At 41.5% G+C, this 21,877-nt stretch overlaps 1 protein-coding gene across 3 annotated transcripts in view; it reads right to left on the bottom strand.

The window, feature by feature from the left end:
- Positions 1-20,147, bottom strand: part of rab27b (RAB27B, member RAS oncogene family) — a 33,708-nt gene extending 13,561 nt beyond the window's left edge. The window contains exon 1 of one of the 3 annotated variants that reach the window (XM_029516514.1): positions 20,032-20,147. The gene's annotated coding sequence lies outside the window, so the exon portion shown is untranslated. Of the gene's footprint in view, positions 1-12,281; positions 12,306-14,027; positions 14,129-20,031 lie in introns of those variants that run through there. The other 2 variants (XM_029516515.1, XM_029516516.1) reach the window with 2 other exon arrangements.
- Positions 20,148-21,877: the final 1,730 nt, after the last annotated feature.

Here is a 21,877-nt window from a genome sequence, read left to right as displayed (position 1 = left end):
GATGACATCACAGTGGTGGGTTTCTTATTAACTGATTTTCAATCAACAGGGATGAAGCGGAGAGTCATAGACTTCTCATTCCTGGGGACACATACTGAGGAGAACCTAACCTGGAACTCAAACAGCACAGCTCTTCTAAAATCCCTGGGCCTTCAGATTTGATATTTCTGCCAAAAGTATAACACAAACACCATCTGAGGTGAAATGGCAAAAGTCAAAAGCTCTTTGTACGCTATGCTCAGCCACTTTTCACTGGCCTTAATGGCTATAAAACTATCTGAAAACTGTAGGTTTAGGCCTACAGAATACTTTGTGCTGCTGCTAGCTTAAAAATGCAGATGGTAGCTCTTGCTAGCTCACGCCAATCCTGGTAAGTCAAGTGATGGTCGATCTTTTCAGATAATATCTAGTTTTGCCTGAAAAGGAAATCTTGAAAAAGGAGTATCCAAAATATAAGCCACACGGTCTTCTTGTTCTTCACTACCTCCCGCCATTTCCCCGCTCCCTAAGTCGTCTTCTGTCTTTCTTCCCTCCATTCACTGTCAGGCCAGGACTCAGATGCAGAGGGTTTGTAAGACAGACTTTATTCTTGGCAGCAATGATCTCAGAACCGAGTGAAAAAAGGAAACAGGGCTATGAAACATTGACTAAAAGGGATGTCACAAGGTTCTATTTAAAAAAAAAAAAAACAAACAAGAAAAAAAAATCACTCCCAAAGGAGGTATAAACTCTACACTAGAGGAAAAAAGGGGAAAACAAAACACTCTGCAGGGAGGAAAAACCTGACTAATAAAACAAAAGAAAACTCACTCACGCTACTCACAGAGGATCAAGGTAATTCAATGAAGACACTACTAGAACTCAAAATCACTCTTAACGAGGAAAACACAAAAGCTATGAACATTAATCTATCAAAAATAATTTACAAACAAAAAGTCACTAATGCAGAGGAAACAGAAAAGGCTATAGGAAAAAGGGCTAACTCAGGTATAGAAAGTACAAACAAAAATTCACTTATTCAAGGACTTTGGCATGGACGTAGCACTGGTGTGGGACATGAACTGACAACACACTGGCACAAGACAAGGGGAAGTCAGAAACCTGTTCCCCAGAAATGGGGAACAGGTGGAAACAATGGTAATCAGGGAGATGCACAGGATACATGAGGAAGGGCAAGTGTTCTGAAACGAGAGGAGAGTTAGGAATTTCAAAATAAAACAGGAAATGGCAGGACAAAATAAAACCAAGACGAGACAACCTCACCACGGTGTGACACTGACTGTTTTAGCGGGTCGCTTTACTCATAAAGTAGATGCTCTCCTCAGTACTCACGAATACCCGGAGGATGTCGTGTTATGGCCCCGCCCACAACTCAATGAAATATGATAGGCTAAGACAGCTGTCAAACTCAAATTCATGCCCACATTGATTTGAATCACACGGGCCTTCGTTACAGCCACCGAAGGTCCGACAGGAGGAATAACTGATTTAACAGCCTACCCAGATACCATTCTATTATATTAACCCGTTGATCCCAAGAAATATTAGTCCAAGTTCATAACAATGATCAAGAAATTATTACTAGTACTGACTGAATAAAAACCATTGAACATTTTAATTATATATATATATATATATATATATATATTACTAGCACAAAAATTCTTTCAATATTTTTTCTTAGGACTTCACTGAATACCTTTAGGGCCCACAGGGTTCCCCTGGGCCCCTCTCTCTTCCTAAGAGTCCTCAGGAAAACTACTCTGTGTCTTTCTACCACTACTCGTTAAAGTCCATTCTGAACCATGCTGTCTAACCGTTGTTTTCAGGCTGCACAATGGCAGAAAGAAAAGCACGGCAGAGGGTCAACTCCACAGCATGAAAGCTCACAGAATGTCCTCTCCTTTCTCCGAAGGACATTTACAACTCCACCACCTACGGAGGGAAAACAGCATCCTGAAAGACACACCCCACCCTGGACACCACCTGTGTGAGCTGCTGCCCACCAGGAGGACCGGGCTTCGGGATAATAAAAGTAAAAATTGACAGAGTTGTTGTTCATTTATGTTCATAAAATGTTATAAAAGAAATTGTATTCCTGTATGCACTTTATGTGTGTGTCCAGCATTTGATAAATAAAAGTTATTAAAAAAAGTGTCCATCTCAGACTGCAATATTTATATCCAGTGTTACTTGAATCCATTGTTTGAGCAATATTCTATTTTACACAGGTCACTGTGTAATGTTTATGTCCTGCTACTCGAAACGACTGTTGTGCAGTACATTATTTTACACTGGTCACTTTTTAAGTATATGGATCACTTTGCTGCAATGTCAATCTTGTAAATATATATTTTCTTTTATATTACATTATATTGCATGCTCTTTTCATTCTATCCATATCTTATCTTATTCTGCATCTAAGAAGGCTGTACACCAATCTCAGTGTTAGATGAGTCTCCACCCAAGCCAGCGGCTCATGCGGACTTTTTAAATCTATACAAGGACCTGTGGGCTGCTGTCATTTGTTTGCCTCGTGGCTAAATGTGGTATATTTAGGGAGAGGAATCATAAGACTCAAATTCACTCAGCTGAAAGGAGGCGCATATAACACTGGGTTTCATCTCAGTCTGGACCGTGATTACCCAGGAGCTCTGATCTCTTCACAATAACCTCACTGTACTTCAGACACCACAGTTAGAATCACAGTGATGCTACCAAATAAGTAAACTGAAGTAAAGACAGTTCACAGACTCAAAGCCGGTTCAGTCCTCAAAAGTTCATCCAATCACAGCTGGGTCTGTAAAATCGGCAGCAGTCCAGAGTGGAGAGAGTGTGAATGCTGGTAAGAACTTGGGTGGTATAAAGAAGAGTCCAAGTGACATCCACTACGTATCTCTAACTGCCAGGCAAATTTTCCTGGGGACTGTATTTTTCATTTTTTTGACTTCTTTAAGGGACTCACACAAATACTTATATTGGAATGAGTTTTACAGCAAAAAGCATTGAGAAATTCATTCTCAATGGCTTCAGCAATGTTGTGTCTCCATAGTAGGGTAAAATGTCACGTTACAATGCTTTTACAACATCTCAATGCTAATTGCATGTTAAATCCTTTGATTTAGTTACAGTCAAGGCATCCTTTAATGCCATCATATGACTGTCTTTATTGCAAACCCCAAGAAATAACTGCATATATATATATATATATAGTCACAAGTTTGCCTTCTGAAAGGGTGTTTAGCAACAGTTCAGCCCTTAATCCAGACAGCGATACACTGCACAATGCCTTCAACACATCTGTTTTCATGCCACACACTGACGTTACTTTTCATTATTTACAGCAAGCTGTATGCTGCCTCTGTAACTGTCTTACCTTTATTATTTTAAAAAGGACCTCTTAATCAGCAATTGTTGCTGGTAATTTTTTCAAACGTTGGTAAGCTAATGCAAGTCTTAAATGAAACGAATAGGTTCACCTAAATTGTACCAATGTCTTGTGACTAGTGCAGATGGTCACATGATCAGGCCTCTTTACTTCCTGCCTGAACCTTAGAAAGGAGATGTCTGCCTCAAACTCTTATAAGAGGAAGTAATTAAAATACCTATTGACCAAATATAACTAGAATATTGTGTATATATATATTAATTGTTTTTTGACACTGTGATACAGTTATCCCTTTATTGTCAGTTAGTTGCTTTCAGTATGCATTACCGGTGGTATCTTTATGTATCTCATACATTTCCAAACACACTTGTAACCATGCTTAGTTATAAGTATTACTTATATTATACTTGTGTAACATATATAATATGCCCAAAAGGAAGTAGTACTGCTCAGAGATTGAATTATTTCCTACTGGAATATTATCATCACTTGGTAATTGTATCAATTGTGTAAATGTGTATATGTGATGGCAACTGAAGGTCTTGGTAAGAATGTAGTTATCAGTATTGATGTTGGGCATATAGCGATCCTAAACTTTCAGAGGAAATACAAAAAGTGCCTTTAGACATACAGTATACTGGGGTTTTTTTGGATTTATCTGATGAGCTATGTGGTAGATAGCTAATGTGAGCATTAATAGCTGTTTACAGAGAGGAAAAGTTCAGCATCAAACTTCAACAGTGAAAAGTGATTTCAGTTTTAACGACTCTCTTTTCAACACGTTTTCTCCTCCTAAAGTTAGCACGCTTATCAAGCATGTTCTGCAGAACGGAAAAGCCATATCACCCAGATCTACTTCAGGGATAAAGGGGTCTAAATAGGCTAGACCTAAAGGTCTTACTCTCAGACCTTCATAGTAAGGGTCAACTCATTGTTTCGAAGGTTTTGTTCTCACTAGTATCACAGATTTTTTTTTTCAGCCAAAATATAAATCTACTTTCAGCAGCTTTAAAAAAAAAACATTTAAAATTAAACCATTATGTATAATTTATGCTCATATTATATGAGGAATTGTGACTAACAACACAACAGACTGTTAAACACAATGACATAAGCTTTACATCTATTTGCTGCATTTACATTGATTTAGTGATAGTGATGAAATATTAAAATGATACTATGAGGGGCAAAATATCTGATTACTAAACATTTAGCATACTGAAGACAGCACCCGAGCAATATATCATAGTTGGCTACTGTTTTAAATACATTTGTTCAGCTAACTGGTCATTTAGAGCTGTTAAATGTGTATGTGTATGTATGTGTAGAATTTAATGCAGCACTGCTCAACTGCGTCAATCAACAATAGGCAAGTACATACTATATGCATACACATACACTGTCATACTGAATTACTGGCTCACAGCTCTGGGACATTGGGGTTGTGGATGAAAGGTTTTCCCTTGTGCTAAACACAGTATCTCAACAACATGCAATAACAAAACCATAAAGAACAAAGAAGCATTAAAAATGGATGCACAATCACAAACAACTGGAGAGAGGAGGAAGGACAGCACACAGTCTACAACAATCTGATGTACGGAAAAGAAATGACTTTCGAGTTCGTATGGAGATATGTCAGTTTTGAAATCAGGCCATCTGTCAGGAAGCTGTTCAGCTCTTCCTCCTCTGTTATCTTAATGAGATAACTGTGAGATACACAAACAGGCTTCACTGTTTTCAGTCAAACACAGATGCACAAACAGTTTACACAAACAAATAGTGCCGTTACATAGTATGTGCAGGTCGATATTCATTATGATCACAATGAATCATACTCTACACAATGTATTACTTTACCTCATGAGGCAGAGCTACAGTATCTTTGTTTATGGCACATTTTATTTAAAAGTCGTCATTTCAATCAGTAGCACAAGTTAATGTAACATGTTGCTCTCTGATACTTAGAAAACTACTTCTTGGAATTACTACACATCCACATCTAAACCATCAGATCAGAACAAAATGTTTTGTTGTATGAATTTTTCTAATGTAAATGACCAATGTCAAAATAACACATAAGAAGATGTTCGCGTCTGTGAAGCTGTTGGTTCGGCGCAAAATTAATAAATAAATGAAAGAAAAATTCATCTCATATCATTTTCTAAAGGAACAATGCCATCCATTACCTAGCATAGTTAAACAAAGGAAGAAAAATGCACAAGAAAATAAAAATATAAAGACAACAGAAAGAAAAAAACCAAGAAAGAAAGACAAGCCCATGGTGGAAAAGCGGCAAAAAAGAACTGATAGAGTCATTAAATTTATCACACTATATGCATCTATATGTAAACGCAACCTGAGCTAACAAACATGTAGCATTGATGCAACATGGAGGCTTGAACTGAGAGCCCAACTTGGGTAAAAAACAAAAAAACAAAAAACAAAAACAGATTCATTATTTTAACAACAGTTAAAATAATTGTGTTGTGGTGTTACCTTGAGAAGGTCAATTCCAAAACAAAACTACTGAATAAATTAGCCACAGCACCAGGGAAATCCACCCCCTCGCCACGGAGAACTGTCCACCTGACAGACCCTGACTGTAATTTTCACCATTCGCTGCTGGGCTGCTCTAAATACACGCAGATTTATTACACACTGTGCGTAAGTAAAAACAAAGCAAGTGGTGAATTTGTGTGTAGGTCTACTGCAACAATAATGGAAGGGCATGATGAAAATTCTTATTTTCTCACCTTGGTGAACTGTATCTGACAGAATGCTGTTTAATGAAAATGACTGAATCTCTATTTGTTTTACAGTCAAATTCCTATTCTATGGTCCTGATCAGCTTCTGAAAAACGCCTGAGGCAGCATCTTCAACTAGCTCCCAGAGAGAATCATGCATACTTTTTATAATTTCATCTTTCATTGTAATCCCTTGTTGATTTGTCCTAAAGAGTAAAGAGTCATCATCATCTTCATCTGTTTATCCGGGGCCGGGTTGCGGGGGTAGCAGCTCCAGCAGATGACCCCAACTTCCTTTTCCCCGGCCACATTGGCCAGCTCTGACTGGGGGATCCCAAGACGCTCCCAGGCCAGAGTGGAGATATAATCTCCCCACCTGGTCCTCAGCCTGCCCCGTGGCCTCCTCCCAGCTGGACATGCCAGGAACACCTCCCTTGAGAGGTGTCCTGGTGGCATCCTTATCAGATGCCCAGACTTCCTCAACTGGCTCCTTTCCACGCGAAGGAGCAGCGGCTCTACTCAGAGTCCCTCCCGGAAGGCCGTACTTCTCACCCTATCTCTAAGGGAGACTCCAGCCACCCTCCTGAGGAAACCCATTTCAGCTGCTTGTACCCGCAATCTCGTTCTTTCAGTCATGACCCATCGCTCATGACCATAGGTGAGGACAGGAACAAAGACCGACCAGTAGATAGAGAGCTTTGCCTTCTGGCTCAGCTCCCTCTTCATCACAACAGTGCGGTAGAGCGAACACAACACCGCCCCTGCTGCTCCGATTCTCCGGCCAATCTCATGCTCCAGCTTACACTCACTCGTGAACAAGACCCCGAGATACTTAACCTCCTTCACTTGGGGTAAGGACTCATTTCCTACCCAGAGTATGCATGCCAGCGGGTTCCAGCCAAGAACCATGGCCTCCGATTTAGAGATGCTGATTCTCATCCCAGCCGCGTCATACTCGGCTGCGAACTTGTCCAGTGAGCACTGGATGTCACAGACCAATGGAGCCAATAGGACCACATCATCTGCAAAAAGCAGGGATGTAACCCTCAGCTCCCCAAACTATAGCCCTCCTCTCCCACGACGACGCCTCAATATCATGTCCATGAAAATCACAAACAGGATTGGTGACAAAGCGCAGCCCTGGTGGAGGCCAAACCCCAGCAGAAAAAAGTCCGACTTATTGTCGAGAACTCGGACACAGCTCTCACTTTGGGAATACAGAGATTGGATGGCCCTCAGCAGAGACCCCCTCACCCCATACACCCGCAGCACCTCCCACAACATATCCCACCCTCTCCATGTCCACAAAACACATGTAGACTGGATAGGCATACTCCCAAGCCCCCTCCAGGATACATGAGTAAAGATCTGGTCCGTTGTTCCACGACCAGGACGGAATCCGAATTGCTCCTCTTCAATCTGAGGTCCAGAATCCAGACCCTCCTTTCCAGCACCTTGGAGTAGACTTTCCCAGGGAGACTGAGGAGTGTGATGCCCCGGTAATTGGCACACATCCTCTGGTCCCCCTTTTTAAACAAGGGAACCACCACCCTGGTCTGCCACTCCTTTGGTACTGTTCCAGACTTGCATGCGATATTGAAAAGGCGTGTCAACCATGACAGCCCCTCAATACCCAGAGCCTTCAACATTTCTGGACGGATCTCATCAATCCCTGGGGCTTTGCCACCCGGGAGATCGATGCTGATCCTCCATCATCCTCCAGCTCTGCCTCCACCCCAGAGGACATGCAAGTTGGATTCAGGAGTTCCTCAAAGTGTTCTTTCCACCTTCCAACTACCTCCTCAGTCGAGGTCAACAGTGAACCTTCCTTGCCATAAGTGGCTTGGATGTTCCCGAACTTTCCCCTCCTGAGATGCCAAACGGTTTTCCAGAAACACCTTGGTGCCTCCCAAATGTCCTTCTCCATGCGTTCTCCAAACTCCTCCCACACCCGCTGCTTTGCCTCCCTCACCACTGAGACTTAGGCCCTTTCAAGAAGACCGAATACTCTGAACTGCTGTTTCGTACATACACACAAACAACAGTCAGAGTTTCCTCCCCCACAACCCTGAGACGTAGGGAGGCGATCCTCTCATCCACCGGGGAAAACTCCAATGTAGTGACGCACAGCCGGGGGCTTGTGAGACTTTTCCAAAAGTCAGAAGAAAAAAGGTGGCGGACTTGCACTTTATGTGAGTGAGAGGTGGTGCAATCCCGGACATGTTAACGTGAAGGAACGTCTCTGTAACCCAGACATTGAACTGCTGGTTGTGGGAATGCATCCGTATTATTTACCGAGGGAGTTCACGGCCACCATTGTTATCGCTGTTTACATCCCCCCGTCAGCTGATGCTGCGGTAGCCTGTGAAGTCATCAGCCCCACCGCTGCCAAACTACTGACTGAACACCAAGATGCATTCATGGTTATTACTGGTGATTTTAATCACTGGACAAAACTTTAAATAACTTTTACCAATACATCGACTGCCCCCACCAGAGAAAATAAAACGCCGGATCTCCTCTATGCCAATGCCATTGATGCATATGACGCCACAGCCCTCCGCCCTCTCGGCAGGTCAGCCACAACTTAGTCAGGATGACTCCCAAGTATGTCCCTCTGGTGAGAAGACAACCAAGGTGCACCAGGACAGTGAGGAAGTGGACGCACGAGGCCAATGAAGCACTGCAGGACTGCTTTGAGTGGACAGACTGGGACGTACTCTGTGAGCCACATGGAGAGGACATTGACGACATGACTGACTGCATCACTGGGTACATCAGATTCTGTGAGGACACCACCATGCCAGCCCGGCCCGTACGCTGCTTCTCCAACAACAAGCCCTGGATCACCAGCGACCTGAAGGCACTTCTGAATGAGAAGAAAAGGGCTTTCAGGTCTGGAGACAGAGAGGAGCAGAGGACAGTGCAGCATGGACTCCGAGATATGCTGAGGACAAGGACAATTACAGGAGGAAGCTGGAAGCCAAACTCCAGCAAAACAATGTGAAGGATGTGTGGACGGGAATGAAGCACATCACAGGGATGAAAGGGAAAGACAGACAGACATCAGGAAGCCTGGACAGAGCAAACCAGTTGAACCAGTTTTTTAACAGCTTCAGCTCACCTCCTGGCACCTCTCAGACACCCCCTGCCCCCCACACACCCACACTGTCCCAAATGGCTAGCACCACCCCCCAGCATTCTCCTGTACATCACCTCTCCATCTGCCCCCCCTTTTTCTCCTCCCCCTCCACTTCCCCAACTGAGGACATCTCCTCCACCTCCTACTCCCCCCTTCCCCCACCGAGGACACCAGCATCAACCACCCAACGGTGACTGCAGGCCAGGTAAAGAGGCAGCTGGAGAGACTGAACCAGCGAAAGGCAGCAGGCCCTCATGGCATCACACCCAGGATCCTGAAGGCCTGTACCAGCCAGCTGTCTCCTGTACTGAGACATCTGTTCAACCTGAGCCTGAGTCAGGAGAACGTCCTGATGCTGTTGAAGACGTCCTGCCTGGTTCTAGTCCCCAAGAAGCCGAGACCATCCGACCCAGCTGACTACAGACCAATCGCCCTCACATCCCATGTGATGAAGGTTCTGGAGAGACTGGTCCTAGCCCAGCTGAGGCCACAGGTGAGGACGTTTCTGGACCCTTTGCAGTTTGCCTATCAGCCCCATTTAGGAGTCGACGACGCTGTCATTTACCTGCTGCAACGAGCCCATATGCATCTGGATGGTGGGGGAGGCACTGTGAGGATCACATTCTTTGATTTCACCAGTGCTTTCAACACCATTCAGCCTCTGCTACTGGGTGAGAGGCTGCGGGTGATGGGTGTTGACGACGCAGTGATCTCCTGGATTACTGACTACTTGACAGGCCGGCCACAGTTTGTCCGTCTGGGCAGTGTGCTGTCTGATGTGGTGGTCAGTGATACTGGAGCTCCCTTCCTCTTCACCTTATACACCACTGACTTTAAGTACAACTCCGAGTCATGTCACCTGCAGAAGTTCTCTGATGACTCAGCTGTTGTCGGGTGTATAAGAGAGGGAGAGGAGGGGGAGTACAGGACACTGATAGACAACTTTGTAGGGTGGTCTGAACAGAATCACCTGAGGCTGAACATCAGCAAGACCAGAGAGATGGTGATCGACTTCAGGAGGAAGAAGACGCCTTCACAGCCACTACGGATCAGGGGGGAGGGGATGGAGGAGGTGGAGGACTACAGATACCTGGGAGTGATGATCGACAACAGACTAGACTGGAAACCCCACAGAGTCTGTGTACAAGAAGGGGATGAGCAGACTCTACTTCCTGAGGAAGCTGAGATCCTTCAACGTGTGCAGCAAGATGTTGGAGATCTTCTACCAGTCTGTTGTTGCCAGCGCCATCTTCTTTGCTGTTGCATGTTGGGGCAGCAGCATTAGAGCCAGCGACAACAACAGACTTCACAAGATGGCTCTGTACTTGGTCTAAGACTGGGCTCCTTTGAGACCGTGGTGGAGAAACTGTTATCCATTATGGATAATGAGCAGCACCCTCTCCATTACACAGTGGACTGACAGCGGAGCAGCTTCAGAGCAGGCTGCTACAGCTCCGTTGTCGAAGAGACAGATACAGGAAATCTCTCCTGCCACATGCCATCACACTGTATAATAACAACTAAATAACTCTGGTCATCACTTACAGTCACTGCGCACTTTACTTTACTATATATATCTTTATCTTTACTGTATATATTTTTATTCTTATTCTATGTTGTTTGATGTCTCTGTGTGTAATGCTGCTGCTACACTGCAATTTCCCAGCCTGGGATAAATAAAGTATATCTATCTATCTATTATATTCTGACATATCTTTAAAAACCCTTGGAGTTTTAAGCCTGCTGGCCACGAGGTTGAATGCAGGTTTAAGTTTTTTCTGTGTCAACTTTTGCCTTTTGGTCACCAAAGTTATTCTCGAGAGCCCATGCATGTCTGCAACACTATGAATAACACTATGTGCTTGGAAACAGAACATAGTCATGATTATTATGAATTAATAGTAATCCAGTTTGAGGAGAATAGTTCAGGCTGGTGAATTACCAATGATGGTTATTCATTGCTTTTTCTTAAAATAGTTTTTAATTTAATATCAGGTCCATGTGCTACTCTCTCGTACTTATTTTGACCTATAATATGTATGTGTCTACACAGTACTGTGGAGAAAAGGGTTTTTTAGATCTTTATGGATGATGCAAATTAAAACCTTTAATTAAATGAATTTAACAATTGTATGTTTAATATGTTTCTATCTAAGTCCATGTCAGATTTCTAAATTAGATTTATTCTCACAAGGCCAGTTGGCTCTGAGTAGAAGCACACTTCTGTCAAGATGCACAAAACATTTCTCAGTTTAAGAGAAGGGATGCAAACAGATTTTCAACAGTTAAAGGTTTCAACATAATCTGCTACATTTCGTTTTTCAGAAGTTACAATTGTAACAGCACTATTTTGTACAGAAAAGATCATTTAAAAAATGTTTTTTTAGTACTAAGCAGCACTGAACAGAACTGACAATTTAGGCAGTTGCTGTGTTCATTACTGATCATAGTAACAGGATTAATCTGTGTCTTCTCAAATGCTTGTTCTCAATGACAAGGAAAAAAGCATTAACGAAGGGCATCCAAAGCACCATAGCATTGGTTATGCTGTGTGAAATGTCTGTGAATTTAAACAATGTTTAGAAGCAGAAAGAGAAATCTGTTTAAAAGGACTGAAACTCATATTGTGTGGATGTTCCTGCATAGTGGGCAGCACAGCAACATAGCACTGTTGCCCCACAACAACAAGGTTGCGGGTTCTGTTCCCGGCCTGGGGCCTTTCTGTGTGGAGTTTGCATGTTCTCCCCGTGTCTGTGTGGGTTTCCTCCCACCATCCAAAGACATCATGTTTGGGTTAACTGCTGACTATAAATTGTCCGTAAGTGTGAGTGGTTATTAGTGTGTGTTGGTCCTGTAATCATGTTGACATTATTTGGCAAACAATATGCAATTCCAGTTGTGATTATATTTATTTCACAATATTGCAACTATTAAATATTTTTAAATAGTTTAAATGACGATGATGATCATGGGACTTTTGCTGGGTCTCATACCACCACTCACCATGTGTGTTGGCCCTGCGATGGACTGGTGACCTGTCCAGGGTGTACCCTGCCCCTCGCCCAATGTGAGCTGGGATTGGCTCCAGCAGCCCCGTGACCCAGGTACGGATAAAGCGGATGAAGATGAGTGAGAGTGAGTTTGTTATGATTACTAATAGTACATGCATTGTCTCATTTAATCTTTTGTGTTACAGTTACACCACTTACAGTGCAAACTACCTGATAAAGAGCTATTCTACACACTGAAGAAGTTGCTAAAACATTTATTTGAAATAAATAATGAATGAATGAGTAAAAACTGTACTTAGTGAAGTAACAATCTTAATCATAAGAAAATATTAGAGATCCAACTAAACTGGTTAACTGTCAGTACATTACAGATGCATGTTGATGAAGATAAATTTCAGTCAGTAGTCAATATGTATTAAGGGTATTGCAGCAAGTTGTGCTTCACATACTGATGTTAAAAAATGTCGTTTGTCACATATCAGCCATGCAAAAGGTCAGCAGACATTAGTCAGTGACCTTTCTGTTGACTGGTGTGGCTTCTCTATAATTTTAAACACGTGGTAAACTGTTTTGTTTTATTGGTCTTGGTATGTTGCTGAGGGCTTTTGTTGTTATTACCAGTCTATTCTCGAGAGACAATGATCAATAACCGCTAACATGGATGAAGATTGACCCTTGATTATCTAATTTGTCCAGATGTCCTCTGGGTTTGCCCTGCAGATTGTCCTAAACCATTAAGCATTTCAAACCCACTTAGCAAAGAAGAAATGTGATGGTGCAGCAGAAAGACCAAAGTGACCAGATGGTTGCTGCTTCTCCCTCCAAATGCTGCATTAACTACTAATACTATAGAACAGCCATCTGTCCATATGTGTGTGTAAACACATGAGTTTTGACTCACAACTGAGTAGTGTTTGCTTGATCTAGCTCTGCTCTCGTCCAGTACGTTAGACTAGTTTTAATGTGAAACTCCATCTTCTCACTGTATTCATCACTGCCAGCTTCGAGAGCCTGATCTGCAAATACTGATTCATCCATCAGTGAGTCCCATCAGGGTTTCCCCAATCACGTCCATATTCCCACATCAGGAGGTGGGCTAACATCTGTACAGGTCAGCACGGATATGAGGAAAAAGAGAGCAGAGAGCAGGATCTGACTTTTACTGCAGGTTTATAGGAGAGCGTTAACACTGGCAGGCTCGGGAATTCAAATCTGAGGTTGACTGACATCTGTGGCCACAAATATCTAACAACTGGAACAATGAACATCACAGAATTTCTGTCACGTTCGCTGGTCCTCGCACTGATCATAATATTTCCAGCTGCAGCCGAACACAAGTCCTGTAGTTTATGGATTAGTTTGTGCACTCCACCTGCTTTTAACATGGACTCTCTCATGCTTTATATTTTTTCACCATAATTTCCCCTCCGCTTGCATCCTAATTACGACTATCAGGGTCACCCAAAGACCTATGTATATATACATATATACACATATAATATACATACGTGTATAATACACATACATATAATCTACTGGCACAGAGGATGTCCCATGTCCCATCATGCTCAGAAAGACACTTCTATGTAAAGCGTGGGTATGAAGTGGCTCTGATATTTTGCCACAAATTGAAAAATAGAAATGTTGACATGATGGTGGCGTTCAAGGGATCAACACAGTTGTTGCAATTCATCCTGAGAGGATCATGGATGTTTTAGAAGTCAATAAATTGACTTACCTGTGTCCTATTTCTTTAACTTGACTATGAACAGCTACACATAAAACCCAGAGATCTCCGTTTCAGTCAATATGTTGCTTTAGCACAGAAGTGATTCAGCTCAGTCTATCCACTTCAGCAGAATATGTCCATTTGCTTTCAGTCCTGTTCTTCTTTGCTATCATACAGGAAGTGATGGCTCCTAACATTTCATGGTTTTCCTGCAGCACAGAATAATTCAATGATAAACATCACAGAAAACAGACTACAGGCAAAACACATACTACAAAACAGGAAATGGAGATTCAAAACAACTTCCTGTTGTGATAGAAATAAACCCTTTCAGTTGAAGGACCTTAATTCGGTTACAGCCAACCACATGAAACTTGATTAAATCCAAATCCAGTGGCGGCTGATGCAAAACATTTTGGGGGGGGGGGGGGGGGGGGGGGGTGCAGGTTTAAGTTTTTTCTGTGTCAACTTTTGCCTTTTGGTCACCAAAGTTATTCTCGAGAGCCCATGCATGTCTGCAACAATATGAATAACACTATGTGCTTGGAAACAGAACATAGTCATGATTATTATGAATTAATAGTAATTCAGTTTGAGGAGAATAGTTCAGGCTGGTGAATTACCAATGATGTGATAGAAATAAACCCTTTCAATCGAAGGACCTTAATTCGGTTACAGCCAACCACATGAAACTTGATAAAATCCAAATCCAGTGGCGGCTGATGCAAAACATTTTGGGGGGGGGGGGTGCAATTTACCTTGGCATACACAGGGGTGTAATGGTGCACAGTCACGGTTCAGTATGATCTTGGTACAATGAGGAAAAAAAGAAGGTAGAAAATTATATTTTGGTTCTTTCATTTTGAAAAATGTGAACATCCAAAAGTGGCTCATTGGTCATAACTTTAAGTAAAGCAGTTCAGTTATGCTGCGGTGAAAAAAGAAAACTACGTGTGTAACATTTAAACAAGACCAGTTTTTTTCATCCTGGTTCAGTTTGTTTTACACATTGGAAGGAAGAAAAACGTGAACATTTCCATTGTTCCGTTATTAGCATATTATTTGCAAATATGAAGTTTGATAATATATAAAATCTGGGAATGAATTGTCGAATCACATCAGATAAAAAAAAAACAAAAACAACAACACAAAACACGATACTAATCACTGATTTGCTGCTGTTTCTTGGACGTATGAAGAGTCTAATTCAAACCAATTAAAAGAGAGCCTCAGGTCACATGCTTATCAAACACTGGATTCTGCTTTACCGGCGTCCTCCACGTCAGCAAGTCAATAAAATAAATTTTAGAACCACATATATTTAAACAACATCTAATTACTACTGACAGTCACCCACAGACTGAAATAACACCATCTTTTAATAATTATTTGCATCTTACAGCATGTTTGTTTTTTCTTTAGATTTTCATCTCTTGATTTGATGGGAGCAGTGCCCTAGCGCCCTCCACTGACCAGCCGCCACTGTCCAAATCTGAAGAGAGCACAGTCAAATTCAACCTGATGTGGAGAGACACAACAAAGCATTGTATTGCAACCTGCTGCTCTCATTACTCCAATAATCCTTATGTTTTCACTCCAACCTGAGTGAGAGACGAGTACACAACAGACTGCTGAGATAGTTGTAAAGGTTTTAGCTGAGAACTACTTATTTCCTCTTTGCAGATTCATTTTCTGCATACTCCCAGATTACAGTATGGCTTCTACCCTGATAGAGATGTGAAGAAAAGAGAGAGAAACTGTACACCAAGAGACATCCACTACACAGATTTAACCAACTATATTATATTGTCAAAGTAAAACCATGGACTACACCACTTCATGTAACAATTGAATAATTCAAAAACTGGTTGCAAGATTTTGTTCATGCCAATAAAGCTACTTGAATGAAGCATTGGCCTCAACAAATGTCTGCCACTGCAATTGTGAGGTGATCAGCTGTGTCACTTGTGTGCTTCTACCTCTAACAAACAAACTGTATATGGGCACACAGAATACAGAGTTCTGTGTGACCTGCTCTGTACTCTATCCTGATTGTGCTACAGTCAATCACACTGTGACCACGCCCCCTAATCCGAACTCTTCTTTATGGGCTATTTTCTGCTTGAAAAAGAAGAAATGAAACTAGAGACTGAGACCATAAACTTGTCAGGAAAACAATTACAAAGATAATAAATCAAGGGAGAAGAGAAGCCTTTTTTCCCATAGACTTCAATACAACCTGGCTTATTTTTATTACCAGTTGAGTTCCCTACTGATGGTCATTTGACAGAATGAAGGTTTAAGGCTCTTCAGCTCTGGCTGCACTTCACAGGCCCTTCTGTATGTACAATCTGTGATAGACTGCAGGCTGCAGTCAGTACTGACAGCATTAGTTACACTTCAAAATCTGTTTCTACTTCACTCCATCTTGACTCATATTTTACTCTACCGCTCTGCAGCTCTTCTCTTCTTCCATTTACTCATCCCCTTCACCCATTGACTCTGCGGTCATGTGATCAGTCAGCTGATTGGCATTGTGGTCCAGTTGTTTGCCCCAGGACGCAAATGAAACACACAGAAGCATTATCAGCCACAGACCACACCCACTCTGTGATTTTCGCTGGTTCCTAAACAAAAGTTATTTGCCCTCATTGCTTCCCCATTACAGTGCATGAACTCTCAGGGAGCCAGTACACTACATCATTGTTTGTTGTCTGTGTTTCCCCTTTTTTAATGTTATCTAAAAGTAAAACATATTTGTTTACAAAATATCATCATTGCCACAATTCCATACAATTCCATACAAACTCACCATCTGACAACAGCTTCACCATCCATTTCCAAGTTGTTTTTTTGTTTTGTTTTTTTACCCTGTTTTTAGTCCAGTACCCTCATGATGAAATCTTTACTAATCATGTTTTCATGTCAAAAGCATGTGGCGCATTATGTTGTGCTGAAACGCACATGGTGGTAGAAATCCATCCATCCATCCAAATCAAATTTATGCTGCTTCAGTACAAATTTGTCAAGCAAGTGAATCGAGAATCCACCACAGACCCATGCAGACTTGGTGATTACGGCAAAGAAATAGATCTAATTTCCAGCTAAAATCTCTGACACTTCCAGTCCAGAAAATTCATCTTTGCATTGGTTCGGAAAACGTCTTCTCCCTGGTGATGAATAAGATGTGTAACTCTGATTAATGACAAAGCATGACACTAATACTTTGTGTCTCCTCTTGTTTCAACCATATGGTGTGTACACTGAAAAAAAAATTCTAATTTCCAAGAATAAAACTAATACATCTGTTTTACTCTCTTTCTTCAATACTTGTGTCAGCAGGCAACATTCAAACTGTCAACATTAAAATGTACATTCAATATTTTCTTCTAATTAGAGCTATAACAATTCCAAATGTTGCAAGTTAATTACAGTTAATAGTCTCAGAAATATTTGCAATTGACAATATAATTGTCTCTTCCATTATCCAAACTTTTTTCATTATTCAGGTCCGATAGTCATCACTGCTTCTTCACTTGAATTTTTTCCCAACTGTATCTCCCTGGTTATTTTAGTTGATATGAACGTGTATACGGACAAGTGGCAACAACTAAGTTTAAATAATAATAATAATAATAACAATACAAATATATAGTCCTCTGAAAAAAGGGCGTGGGGGTGGCTTGAAACCAAAATAATCCCACAACGGAGATCCATCTCATGTCTTGTTTTCCAAATTCAGTGTCAAAATGATGCTACAGCTGAAAGCAGGATGACAGTCTAGTCCCTCGTGATTTATCGGAAACCAGTTGGGCTTGCAGAAACTACCCAGTTCTCTTCGAATTGTTAACTTTGGAAAGCCGACTTCAGAACTGTAAATCAATCCTCTGAAAGGACAGTTACTGTTCTGTGTTGCTGCAGGATGCACACTGTGCTGTGTTTGTTGGATGCAAACAAGAGTGTTATGATGCTTTGACCCATTTCATGAAAATAAACCCCATTACTACGGTTAAATAAAGAAACCATGACTATGTTAAAAAATCGTGGTTAAACAATTAGGAAATAATTGTTACAGGCCTACTGCTAATCACTGCCTAGTGTCAGAGAGGATCCAGACTGAAATACAAAGGGAAACCTTTTTTAGAGTAATGGACATTTAAGTTTCTATACAAATTTGAGCTAATGGCACAGCCCTTAATCAAACCAGATACCAGATAGATACATTTTCAAAGTAAAATGTTTTAGTTGGGATAATTTCAGCTCTCAGTATTCAGGAGAAACTGCACTGAATAATAAGGTACCCAGCTACTGCTAAGAGGGTTGTAACTATTACAGAAATGATTAGCTTCTGTGAAATATAATCAGTGACAGTTGTGTTTTCCCGTGCCCTTTCCCTGATAACATACGGCACTTACTACCCGCAGGAAACATTTTACACACCACACCGTCAAGTAAGCAGCGCTGCAGTCTGAACACTGAAAACCTACGGAGGATTATATTATTTTTCATCTAACATAATGCCGTCAGTATAGAGCTGTAATGAAAAGGTGAAGCCAATGAACACATTCCACTACACAATGTCTTCATCATGCACACACACATACACAAACCCACACACGCACACTGCTGTCTATTCATAGTGCAGTAAATAGAAAAAAAGGAGTTTTAACATGTCACATGATTAGAACACAGACAAGAAGCGAAAAAAAGGGCTGACTTCTACCCAATCATATGAATTATACAAGTCCCTAAAAATAACACTGCCACTTTTGCTCTTTAGTGCCCATCTTCATTTTTCTAACCTTTTCTTAACAATTTCTAAACACTCATCTTTTAAAGACTTTAAGGTTAGGGTTCAGTGAAAAATGAAATGTTTTTAAATAAGTTAAGTTTTATAGCAAGTATTAAGAACATAAGTAAAACCGAGAAAAGTGTTCATGTCTAAGTAGACATAAATGTTATTTTTACAACAGGAAAGACATAAAAAGGTGATGAGGGCACTGAAGGTTTGTATAACTGCAAAATAAAAATGAAAAAGATAAAAAAGACTACATTTCTGTTGCCATTTCCCTTTAAGTTTGGCTGAAAGCAAGATAGCACTGTTTATCATCCAGTTTTTACACACCAGAAACAAATACACTCGATTTTCTTATTCCAAAATGGAGCCTGTGTTTTCACCGCCATACAGACATGCCAAAGTCAAATATTTACCATAGATTCTGCACTCTTACAGGTCATACAAGAGGAAATGCCTCCAATGTCGGAGCAGGATGACAGGAGCTTTTCTGTCACATCTTCTGAGCCCTGCAGCTAATTAAACTTTGCTAGCATCCCACAAGCTTTAAATAGTACCCCACCCCCCCACAGCCCTCACATTTCCAAAACCAAACTGGCTTAAAGATGATGCTACGCAAACAAAGCTAGTGGTTTTTTGTTTTTATTCCACAAAGTTCAAAAGGAGTCTGAATTTCAAGTCAACGGCATAGATAGACACACACACAGGTTCATGGTTGCCCAACACTAGCAAATCTGTATCAGTCTCCCGTAACATCTCAAAGAAACCAGAGCAGCAAAATGACTGCTCTCTTTATTTTCTTAAAGGAAGACGGCTAAGTGGATTTATTTGTTCTGACTGGCATTAATACAGTAATGCAGGGGGAGTTCTTTCACTGATGTGAGTCTTTCCTGATCGAAACATCCAGTCAACTCCTACTTCAACTTCCCTTCAGAGCTGAGCCACTATCATGACACTGATGTAGCTTGTTCACAGCTTCGAGCACGGACAATGAGGCACATGGATGATGCAGCCTGGTGCAACAACACACCAGCAGTTATCAACTTGTGAAAAAGGGTGTGATCAAATTCCACAATCACAGAATCACCGCTCATATTTCCCTGCTATAAATGCACACCAACCTTCCCTGTCTGTACAAGTTAACCCCCGCAGCCTATGAAAGTCAACCAACAGCTTGGAGAGCTGGCCCCACACACTGACCGTCTGAGAGCTCCTTACCTCTGAGTGTCTTCTCTGCTGATTCAACAGTGTGAGATCCGGAGGGAAGTATGAAGTGTCCAGAGCAGCTGACCAGGAGTCCTGCATCTACACTCACCAACTGCCTTACTGCCTGACTGACTGAATGACTGAGTGGATGGCTGACTACCATTCAGCTGGAGGCAGCAGAGCAGAAAGGCACTCCCCTCACCGACCAGCTGACTGGCTGCAGGGATGGATGAATGACTCCAACGTGGCATAATTTTCCGGGGGTTAACTCGCTCAATGCCTTCCCACCTTAATGATTAAAGGAATAAGAAGCTGAATAAAACACTGCCAAATGAACGACTCACTAACTACCTGGAGAACTCTTTAACCAACTAAATAGCTCCTTGACTGGCAAGTGACCAAATAAAAAGTGATAACTTACTAATGGACAAACTCATTTGGCCAGTCAGACAGCCAGTTGGTTATATAGTCAGATTCTAACGACAGGTTTTTACCAAATGACTGTCTGATGAATGGCCTGCTAACCGACAAACTATGATTAGATCAACTTCCTGGCTGACTGCTTGAGATTGAGAAGATTGAGGTGAAGTTTCTCACATTTATTTTTCTTTCTTCCTTCATTCCTCATCTCTCTCATGCTCTCTGTCTCTCTCTCTCTATGTAAGGAGAGGGTGGGGCTTCACTACAGTCAACTATGGGCACACAAACGCAAAGACGTGCAAATAAAGAGCTTACTGCACCGGCACGACCTGAGGCTGATCTGCTCTGAATTTACTAACAGATTAGAGTGTATGAGTGTGAGAGTGTGTGTGGAAGTAGTTGTCTGTGGTATAACAGGAAGTAGGTGAAGAATTATACAGGGCAGCTACAGGTGAATTCTTGAGTGAAGGAAACACACTCTGGATTGTATCTGTCAGCTACATGTTGCAAAACCAGTCGCAACTTTAAAACAGTGAATAAACTAAATCAAACAATAGCCTAATTAATTAGGGTTATGTTGTTTTGGTGCAGCAGCTGAAGGAGCTCCAGGTTCTTCTGTCTGTAGCATTCTATTTCAAATCAACAGACTTAATATTTCCAGTAACTAAAGTTACCCTCAAGTGTCAGCGTGAGAGAAGTGTCTCCTTGCTTTTCAATGATCAATGCAGTTGTTTAGATTAGGCATCTTGTTATCTAGTCATAACATGAGCAATATAAACTACAAAAATATTAAATTAAAACACACTACTTCTGTGAGTGTGTCTCTAGAGAGAAAAATGCTTTTTTTATGCAAATGGGTAAATCCCTGGGTGAATTTGTTGATGTGTAAATACCTTATGGGTGACATTGGATACTAAATGATCTAGTGCCATGATATGACGATCCTCTTCATCTTGCACATCCACATACACAGCAGGTTTTACAGCATTGTAGTGTTTACATGAAAAAAAAAGTGGCAGCAGCTCCAGATTTGACTTTCTGCTAGTAGGAAACTGTGCTGGTTCATTACAAAACCAGGTTTTATCAGCTCATTTTTATGTAATATCTTTTTCTACAAGCTGTTCCTCTGATAACACTTGCATTTTCTGCATGGCGGTAAAACAAAATCATGAAGGCGTGTGCCTTGTTGGATGTGGCTGGAAATAAATAACATCTCCTATGTGTCTTCTCTCAGCAGTTAGCAGTGTCCATGTGTCCAGACGGTGAAACATCATGCAGCTCATGTTGGTGACCTTTAGGCCATGTTAATGGCCAGCTAACACAACATTGACAGTCTACCACTGTCTGTGCAACGGAACACTGACAGCAGGACACAATGTTCTATTATTCTAACAGACTGTATTCACCTCTGCCAATCTCTCCGTGTGCTTCGTATTTT

Source organism: Echeneis naucrates, chromosome 12 (genome assembly GCF_900963305.1).
Source record: "Echeneis naucrates chromosome 12, fEcheNa1.1, whole genome shotgun sequence".
Lineage (NCBI taxonomy): Eukaryota > Metazoa > Chordata > Actinopteri > Carangiformes > Echeneidae > Echeneis > Echeneis naucrates.
The sequence above is the reverse complement of the archived record's forward strand: the minus strand, read 5'-3'. Positions and strand labels throughout refer to the sequence as shown.